The sequence below is a fragment of the Oncorhynchus keta genome, chromosome 1 (assembly GCF_023373465.1).
Source record: "Oncorhynchus keta strain PuntledgeMale-10-30-2019 chromosome 1, Oket_V2, whole genome shotgun sequence".
Taxonomy (NCBI): domain Eukaryota; kingdom Metazoa; phylum Chordata; class Actinopteri; order Salmoniformes; family Salmonidae; genus Oncorhynchus; species Oncorhynchus keta.
In genome coordinates this window covers 99,357,561-99,368,008 of record NC_068421.1, presented here as the reverse complement: position 1 = coordinate 99,368,008, position 10,448 = coordinate 99,357,561, and the positions used below count along the sequence as shown (strand labels likewise).

The window sequence follows — 10,448 nt, the reverse complement described above, 5'->3', positions numbered from 1 at the left end:
ATGTTTTCTGGAAGCAGCTTGCAGTGTGGTCCACAGTGGGTTTCTATCTGACTGTCTCTGCCATCTAGTCAGCCAGTCATTCGGCAAAACAGCCAGACAACCATACAGTCAGCCAGCAAACCAGCCAGCCAGCCATCTAGTCAGCCAGTCATTTGGCAAAACAGCCAGACAACCATACAGTCAGCCAGCAAACCAGCCAGCCAGCCATCTAGTCAGCCAGTCAGCCAGCAAACCAGCCAGCCAGCCATCTAGTCAGCCAGTCAGCCAGCAAACCAGCCAGCCATCTAGCCAGCAAACCAGCCAGCCATCATCTAGTCAGCCAGCCAGCCAGCCAGCCAGCCAGCCATCTAGTCAGCCAGCAAACCAGCCAGCCTGTCATCTAGTCGGCCAGCCATCTAGTCAGCCAGCCATCTCGCCAGCCAGCCAGCCAATCAGCCAGCCAGCAATTCAGCCAGTCAGATGTGTGCTGACTAGACACCCATGAGCCCTGGGTGTTGTACTGTCACAGTACACCATGTTTTTGTTCTCACACAATGACACTTTGATGACCTCACCCAGTAATGGCCCAGCGGGCGTGTGGGTTTGATTTCCGATATTAACCACAGCCCTAGATCAGACCTGACCTTTGATGGCTCCTAATTGTGGCGTATTGGAGTTTATTTTATTTGATCAACCCCTAAAACCCATGTACATTCATTATAATCCACATAATAATTACCATTTCATAATGCTGAAGGATTATTTTCCTGCCTACTCTATGTACGATAATTATAAGAAGGCGGTAGAGGTGAAGCCTGTTGGCTGGTAGTAGAATGTTCTGGTAGTGTTATTGTGTATCCTGCAGGCTGGTAGTAGAAGGTTCTGGTAGTGTTATTGTGTATCCTGCAGGCTGGTAGTAGAAGGTTCTGGTAGTGTTACTGTATATCCTGCAGGCTGGTAGTAGAATGTTCTGGTAGTGTTACTGTGTATCCTGCAGGCTGGTAGTAGAAGGTTCTGGTAGTGTTACTGTGTATCCTGCAGGCTGGTAGTAGAAGGTTCTACTGTGTATCCTGCAGGCTGGTAGTAGAAGGTTCTGGTAGTGTTACTGTGTATCCTGCAGGCTGGTAGTAGAAGGTTCTGGTAGTGTTACTGTGTATCCTGCAGGCTGGTAGTAGAAGGTTCTGGTAGTGTTACTGTGTATCCTGCAGGCTGGTAGTAGAAGGTTCTGGTAGTGTTACTGTGTATCCTGCAGGCTGGTAGTAGAAGGTTCTGGTAGTGTTACTGTGTATCCTGCAGGCTGGTAGTAGAAGGTTCTGGTAGTGCTGTATCCTGCAGGCTGGTAGTAGAAGGTTCTGGTAGTGCTGTATCCTGCAGGCTGGTGTAGTAAAAGAAACAGTAGACCTCATCAACTCTGAGGAAATCTACACATTGGACGTTCTGGTCCTGTCCTCTGCCAGGAGACAGACAGGCAGACAGACAGACAGACAGACAGACAGGCAGGCAGGCAGGCAGGCAGGCAGGCAGGCAGGCAGGCAGGCAGGCAGGCAGGCAGGCAGGCAGGTGTACAGACAGACAGACAGACAGACAGACAGACAGACAGACAGACAGACAGGCAGGCAGACAGAGGCAGGCACAGGCAGACAGGCACAGGCACAGACAGAGACAGGCAGGCAGGCAGGCAGGCAGGCAGGCAGGCAGACAGACAGACAGACAGACAGACAGACAGACAGACAGACAGACAGGCAGGCAGGCAGGCAGACAGACAGACAGACAGACAGACAGACAGACAGACAGACAGACAGACAGACAGGCAGGCAGGCAGGCAGGCAGGCAGGCAGACAGACAGACAGACAGACAGACAGACAGACAGACAGACAGACAGACAGACAGACAGACAGACAGACAGACAGACAGACAGACAGACAGACAGACAGACAGACAGACAGACAGACAGACAGGCTGGCTGGCCCAGGGTCTCTCTGAGTTCCTAGGACACACAGTAAGGCATATTAGTGAGAATGCAACAATCTGTAACTCTACAATGAATGACACATTTGAAGCGTTTCATTCCAAACAGCTATATATCCATTTTCAGAAATGTTTGAAAATGGGGCTTTTAATGTTTAAAGAAAGGATGAGAGATCGGTGTGTTTTTTTCACTGTTGGTTTCATTTCAGAGACGTCATGAAACTCCTCACTCTCAGTGAAAGAATTAGTACTCTGCTAAGATGTTACACAGTCACCCGTAACAAATGAAGAATGAAATATTCCGTGCCTGTAAAATGTGATTTGAACGGGGTATGGTGATAGGTGCCAGGCGCACCGGGTTGGAGTCAGCATGCACGTTCAACACCTTGTAGAGGCCATGGCCCGACGAATTGAGGCTGTTCTGAGGGCAAAAAGAGGTTCAACCCAGTCTTTTGGAAGGTGTTCCTAATGTTTTGTTCTGTGCCCACTGTTCTGGCTTTTACAGGTGTTTGGAAGGTGTTCCTAATGTTTTGCTCTGTGCCCACTGTTCTGGCTTTTACAGGTGTTTGGAAGGTGTTCCTAATGTTTTGCTCAGTGCCCACTGTTCTGGCTTTTACAGGTGTTTGGAAGGTGTTCCTAATGTTTTGCTCAGTGCCCACTGTTCTGGCTTTTACAGGTGTTTGGAAGGTGTTCCTAATGTTTTGCTCAGTGCCCACTGTTCTGGCTTTTACAGGTGTTTGGAAGGTGTTCCTAATGTTTTGTTCTGTGTCCACTGTTCTGGCTTTTACAGGAGGTGTTTGGAGGGTGTTCCTAATGTTTTGCTCAGTGCCCACTGTTCTGGCTTTTACAGGAGGTGTTTGGAAGGTGTTCCTAATGTTTTGCTCAGTGCCCACTGTTCTGGCTTTTACAGGAGGTGTTTGGAAGGTGTTCCTAATGTTTTGCTCTGTGTCCACTGTTCTGGCTTTTACAGGAGGTGTTTGGAAGGTGTTCCTAATGTTTTGCTCAGTGCCCACTGTTCTGGCTTTTACAGGAGGTGTTTGGAAGGTGTTCCTAATGTTTTGTTCTGTGTCCACTGTTCTGGCTTTTACAGGAGGTGTTTGGAGGGTGTTCCTAATGTTTTGCTCAGTGCCCACTGTTCTGGCTTTTACAGGAGGTGTTTGGAAGGTGTTCCTAATGTTTTGCTCAGTGCCCACTGTTCTGGCTTTTACAGGTGTTTGGAAGGTGTTCCTAATGTTTTGCTCAGTGCCCACTGTTCTGGCTTTTACAGGTGTTTGGAAGGTGTTCCTAATGTTTTGCTCAGTGCCCACTGTTCTGGCTTTTGCAGGTGTTTGGAAGGTGTTCCTAATGTTTTGCTCAGTGCCCACTGTTCTGGCTTTTACAGGTGTTTGGAAGGTGTTCCTAATGTTTTGCTCAGTGCCCACTGTTCTGGCTTTTACATGAGGTGTTTGTTCAGGCTCAGCATCAGAAGAATACTCATCAGCGACGTCATGATTCATTTCTTCCGTCTGAGATGGTTTCCATTCAGATCTTTAACACAGATCTTTAACACAGCATGGTTGTCCATATCGTCTTTTCTCTTCTTGCCATTGTAAATTACACACTCTCACTGTATATAGGGTATTGTCTGGAGGACTGGGTCGTACCTGATTTTACACAAGCGACAATGAGTAAACACACAAGAAGAAGAACAGTTCAAGTTGCAGTTGTTTTTTACTTTATATTTTAGCTTCTCTGGCGTTCTAGTCCACAAGCCATTCAGGTAAGAGGGTGGATAAAGATGGCTGTCACCTGTAGTCTCTTTCGTCCGCGGCAGTGTGGCCTCGCTGACAGAGTCCGTAACTCTCCTTAAGAGTCTGTGGAAGGCGAGCGCAACACAACGTAAGTGGGAGAGTAAGCGTCAGCCTGCACTCTTGTTCCAGTCAGTTGATTAGAGAATGCCTTTACAGGTGTGCTGATTAATAATCCTGTGCAGGTGTGATGGGTGAGCAGAGCTGTGGTGCCGCCTTCAGCCGGCCTGGTGAAGGTAGTGTAGCCTTCTACAGTGCTGAACTGAGTGACACTGTCCACTGTGCTGAAGTGAGCCCACCTATTATTCTGTGCTGAGGTGGGTGGTTCTGTTCATGGTGCTGAAGTGAGCCCACCTATTATTCTGTGCTGAGGTCGGTGGTTCTGTTCTTGGTGCTGAAGTGAGCCCACCTATTCTTCTGTGCTGAGGTGGGTGCCGCAGTGAGCCCACCTATTATTCTGTTTGAGGTGGGTGCCGCTGTTCTTGGTGCTGAAGTGAGCCCACCTATTCTTCTGTGCTGAGGTGGGTGCCGCAGTGAGCCCACCTATTATTCTGTGCCGAGGTGGGTGCCGCTGTCCATGGTGCTGAAGTGAGCCCACCTGTTCTTCTGTGCTGAGGTGGGTGGTTCTGTCCATAGTGCTGAAGTGAGCCCACCTATTATTCTGTGCTGAGGTGGGTAGTTCTGTTCATGGTTCTGCACTGGGAGTCCTTCAGCCACACTTCTGGCCATGCCTCTCACGTTGCCACTGGTACACTACATGACCAGAAGTATGTGGGCACCTGCTCATCAAACATCTCATTCCAAAATCATTGGCATTAATATGGAGTTGTTCCCCTCCTTTGCTCCTCCACTCTTCTGGGAAGGTTTTCCACTAGATGTTGGAACATTGCTGCTATAACAGCCTCCACTCTTCTGGGAAGGCTGTTTCCACTAGATGTTGGAACATTGCTGCTATAACAGCCTCCACTCTTCTGGGAAGGCTTTCCACTAGATGATGGAACATTGCTGCTATAACAGCCTCCACTCTTCTGGGAAGGCTTTCCACTAGATGTTGGAACATTGCTGCTATAACAGCCTCCACTCTTCTGGGAAGGCTTTCCACTAGATGTTGGAACATTGCTGCTATAATAGCCTCCACTCTTCTGGGAAGGCTTTCCACTAGATGTTGGAACATTGCTGCTATAACAGCCTCCACTCTACTGGGAAGGCTTTCAACTAGATGTTGGAACATTGCTGCTATAACAGCCTCCACTCTTCTGGGAAGGCTGTTTCCACTAGATGTTGAACATTGCTGCTATAACAGCCTCCACTCTTCTGGGAAGGCTTTCCACTAGATGATGGAACATTGCTGCTATAACAGCCTCCACTCTTCTGGGAAGGCTTTCCACTAGATGTTGGAACATTGCTGCTATAACAGCCTCCACTCTTCTGGGAAGGCTTTCCACTAGATGTTGGAACATTGCTGCTATAACAGCCTCCACTCTTCTGGGAAGGCTTTCCACTAGATGTTGGAACATTGCTGCTATAACAGCCTCCACTCTTCTGAGAAGGCTTTCCACTAGATGTTGGAACATTGCTGTGGGAACGTGGTTCCATTCAGCCACGTGAGCATTAGTGAGGTTGTTCACTGATGTTGGGCGATTATACCAGCTCTCAGTCAGCGTTCCAATTCATTTCTCCAAACCCAGATGGTGAACTGTGATTCATCATTGCATAGAACTCGTTTCCACTGCTCCAGAGTCCAATGGCGGTGAGCTTTACATCACTCCAGCCGACGCTTGGCATTGCGCATGGTGATCTTAGGCTTGTGTGTGGCTGCTCGGCCATGGAAACCCATTTCATGAATCTCCTGACAAACAGTTCTTGTTGCATGTGAAGTTGCTTCCAGAGGCAGTTTGGAACTGAATAGTGAGTGTTGCAACCGAGGACAGAGGATTTTTACACCCTACGTGCTTAACCTCTCTGGGATATGGGGGACGCTAACGGCCCACCTGGCCAAAATCCAGCGAAAATGTAGAGCGCCAAATGCAAATAAATTACTATAAAATCTACCTTTCATTAAATCACACATGCAAGATAGCAAATTAAAGCTACACTTGTTGTGAATCCAGTAAACATGTCAGATTTCAAAAAGGCTTTTTCGTCAAAAGCAAATGATGCTATTATCTGAGGATGGCACCTCCGTAAACAAAGAGAGAAACCATATTTCAACCCTGCAGGCGAGACACAAAACGCAGAAATAAAAATATAATTAATGCCTTACCTTTGACGAGCTTCTTTTGTTGGCACTCCAATATGTCCCATAAACATCACAAATGGTCATTTTATTTGATTCATTCCGTCGATATTTATCCAAAATGTACATTTATTTGGCGCGTTTGATCCAGAAAAACACCAGTTTCAACTTGCTCAACGTCACTACAAAACATCTCAAAAGTTACCTGTAAACTTTGCCAAAACATTTCAAACTACTTTTGTAATACAACTTTAGGTATTGTTTTACGTAAATAATCGATAAAATTGAAGACTGGATGATCTGTGTTCAATACAGGAGGAAAACAAACTGAAGCTTTCTGGTCACACGCCTCTATCTAACAGTACACTTCAAGTGACCCTCGTTCAAGATGGCCGTACTTCTTCATTACACAAAGGAATAACCTCAACCAATTTCTAAAGACTGGTGACATCCAGTGGAAGCGGTAGGAACTGCAAGAACGTCCCTTAGAAATCTGGATTCCCCATGAAACCCCATTGAAAAGAGAGTGACCTCAAAGAAGAAAAAAAATCTGAAGGCTTTGTCCTCGGGGTTTCGCCTGCCAAATAAGTTCTGTTATACTCACAGACATGATTCAAACAGTTTTACTGAGAGTGTGTCAGAGTGTTTTCTATCAAAATCTACTAATACTATGCATATCTTATCTTCTGGGGATGAGTAGCAGGCAGTTGAATTTGGGCATGCATTTTATCCGGACGTGAAAATACTGCCCCCTGTCACCAAGAAGTTAAGCACTCGGTGGTCCCGTTCTGTGAGCTTTGCGGCTGAGCCGTTGTTTCTCCTAGACGTTTCCACTTCACAATAACAGCACTTACAGTTGACCTGGGCAACTCTAGCAGAGTAGAAATGTTACGAACTGACTTGTTGGAAAAGTGGCATCCTATGACGGTGCCATGTTGGAAGTCACTGAACTCTTCAGTTCGGCCATTCTACTGCCAATGTTTGTCTATGGAGATTGCATGGCTGTGTTGTCATTGTTATACACCTATCAGCAACGCGTGTGGCTGAAATAGCTGAGTCATTTGAAGGGGGGTCCAGATACTTTTTTCATCACTCTCTTTCTCTCTCTGTTCAACTCATCCATTATCTCTCTTTCTCTCTCTTTTCAACTCACCCATTATCCCTCTTTCTCTCTCTGTTCAACTCACCCATTATCCCTCTTTCTCTCTCTGTTCAACTCACCCATTATCCCTCTTTCCCTCTCTGTTCAACTCACCCATTATCCCTCTTTATCTCTCTGTTCAACTCACCCATTATCCCTCTTTATCTCTCTGTTCAACTCACCCATTATCCCTCTTTATCTCTCTGTTCAACTCACCCATTATCCCTCTTTATCTCTCTGTTCAACTCACCCATTATCCCTCTTTCCCTCTCTGTTCAACTCACCCATTATCCCTCTTTCCCTCTCTGTTCAACTCACCCATTATCCCTCTTTATCTCTCTGTTCAACTCACCCATTATCTCTCTTTCTCTCTCTGTTCAACTCACCCATTATCCCTCTTTATCTCTCTGTTCAACTCACCCATTATCCCTCTTTCTCTCTCATCTTTACTTAGTTTATTTAATCTGTTATATGTGTGAAATTAGTTTAATTTAGATTAAGTTTTGAGGCAATTTTGTGGGGAATTTTGAACTGGGCAAGGAAGGAAGGGGCAACAAGTGAAAACCATTCAAATAATGACACTCCAGTTCTGTTTGTGACATTAAGATTCTAACAACGACAGTGTGTTATATAGACGTTATATAGACGTCTTTATTAAAAGTCAAGGGGGGCATGACTTTATAAATGGCAGAGCAATAAAATATAATAATTAATGAGCAATCCAAATGACTTCTCTAGCGGTTGTAGTGTTAACACTGCTAATCTAACCCACACATCAAACCAGAGGGGATTAAATCCTCCCATTATGAAAAACTTGTTTCTGACATTAAACGTGTTCCTTATCCGTACCCTGCTGTCTCACGCAGCCTCTCCCTGCCAGGCAGTTTAAAGCACCTTGTTAGGGCTTTCTTTTTTGACGGCAGAGAATCATTTCTCGCTTGAATAAAAGAGAGAAATTGCCTCCCTGCCTGCTTCACAATTGCTTCACTGTTTTTATTCGGCTATTAAACAGCAATAATATAAGCTTGTGAGATCTATTTGCTGGAGAGACGTTTATGTGATATTTCTAAGTTCAGTATAAGTGTACTACAACAGCCGGGGGACAGCCAGTTGAACAGCCGAGGGACAGCCCAGTTGAACACACGAGGGACAGCCCAGTTGAACACACGAGGGACAGCCCAGTTGAACACACGAGGGACAGCCCAGTTGAACACACGAGGGACAGCCCAGTTGAACACACGAGGGACAGCCCAGTTGAACACACGAGGGACAGCCCAGTTGAACACACGAGGGACAGCCCAGTTGAACACACGAGGGACAGCCCAGTTGAACACACGAGGGACAGCCCAGTTGAACACACGAGGGACAGCCAGTTGAACACACGAGGGACAGCCAGTTGAACACACGAGGGACAGCCAGTTGAACACACGAGGGACAGCCAGTTGAACACATGAGGGACAGCCAGTTGAACACACGAGGGACAGCCAGTTGAACACACGAGGGACAGCCAGTTGAACACACGAGGGACAGCTAGTCTAACACACGAGGGACAGCCAGTTGAACACACGAGGGACAGCCAGTTGAACACACGAGGGACAGCTAGTCTAACACACGAGGGACAGCCAGTTGAACACACGAGGGACAGCCAGTTGAACACACGAGGGACAGCCCAGTTGAACACACGAGGGACAGCTAGTTGAACACACGAGGGACAGCTAGTCTAACACACAAGGGACAGCCAGTTGAACACACGAGGGACAGCCAGTTGAACACACGAGGGACAGCTAGTCTAACACACGAGGGACAGCCAGTTGAACACACGAGGGACAGCCAGTTGAACACACGAGGGACAGCCCAGTTGAACACACGAGGGACAGCTAGTTGAACACACGAGGGACAGCTAGTTGAACACACGAGGGACAGCCAGTTGAACACACGAGGGACAGCCCAGTTGAACACACGAGGGACAGCTAGTTGAACACACGAGGGACAGCTAGTTGAACACACGAGGGACAGCCAGTTGAAAACACGAGGGACAGCCAGTTGAACACACAAGGGACAGCCAGTTGAACACACGAGGGACAGCCAGTTGAACACACGAGGGACAGCCAGTTGAACACACGAGGGACAGCCCAGTTGAACACACGAGGGACAGCCCAGTTGAACACACGAGGGACAGCCCAGTTGAACACACGAGGGACAGCCAGTTGAACACACGAGGGACAGCCAGTTGAACACACGAGGGACAGCCCAGTTGAACACACGAGGGACAGCCAGTTGAACACACGAGGGACAGCCAGTTGAACACACGAGGGACAGCCAGTTGAACACACGAGGGACAGCCCAGTTGAACACACGAGGGACAGCCCAGTTGAACACACGAGGGACAGCCCAGTTGAACACACGAGGGACAGCCAGTTGAACACACGAGGGACAGCCAGTTGAACACACGAGGGACAGCCCAGTTGAACACACGAGGGACAGCCAGTTGAACACACGAGGGACAGCCAGTTGAACACACGAGGGACAGCCCAGTTGAACACACGAGGGACAGCTAGTTGAACACACGAGGGACAGCCCAGTTGAACACACGAGGGACAGCCAGTTGAACACATGAGGGACAGCCCAGTTGAACACACGAGGGACTGTCAGTTGAACACATGAGGGACAGCCCAGTTGAACACACGAGGGACAGCCAGTTGAACACACGAGGGACAGCCAGTTGAACACACGAGGGACAGCTAGTTGAACACACGAGGGACAGCCAGTTGAACACACGAGGGACATCCCAGTTGAACACACGAGGGACAGCTAGTCTAACACACGAGGGACAGCCAGTTGAACACACGAGGGACAGCCAGTTGAACACACGAGGGACAGCCAGTTGAACACACGAGGGACATCCCAGTTGAACACACGAGGGACAGCTAGTCTAACACACGAGGGACAGCCAGTTGAACACATGAGGGACAGCCAGTTGAACACACGAGGGACATCCCAGTTGAACACACGAGGGACAGCTAGTCTAACACACGAGGGACAGCCAGTTGAACACATGAGGGACAGCTAGCTGAACACACGAGGGACAGCCCAGTTGAACACACGAGGGACAGCTAGTCTAACACACGAGGGACAGCTAGTTGAACACATGAGGGACAGCCAGTTGAACACATGAGGGACAGCCCAGTTGAACACACGAGGGACAGCCCAGTTGAACACATGAGGGACAGCCCAGTTGAACACACGAGGGACAGCCAGTTGAACACATGAGGGACAGCCAGTTGAACACATGAGGGACAGCCCAGTTGAACACATGAGGGACAGCCAGTTGAACACA

The 10,448-nt window shown here is 48.0% G+C and overlaps 1 pseudogene; it reads left to right on the top strand.

The window, feature by feature from the left end:
* LOC127931867 (lipoma-preferred partner homolog) overlaps window positions 1-10,448 on the top strand; it is a 364,058-nt pseudogene that overhangs the window by 156,878 nt on the left and 196,732 nt on the right.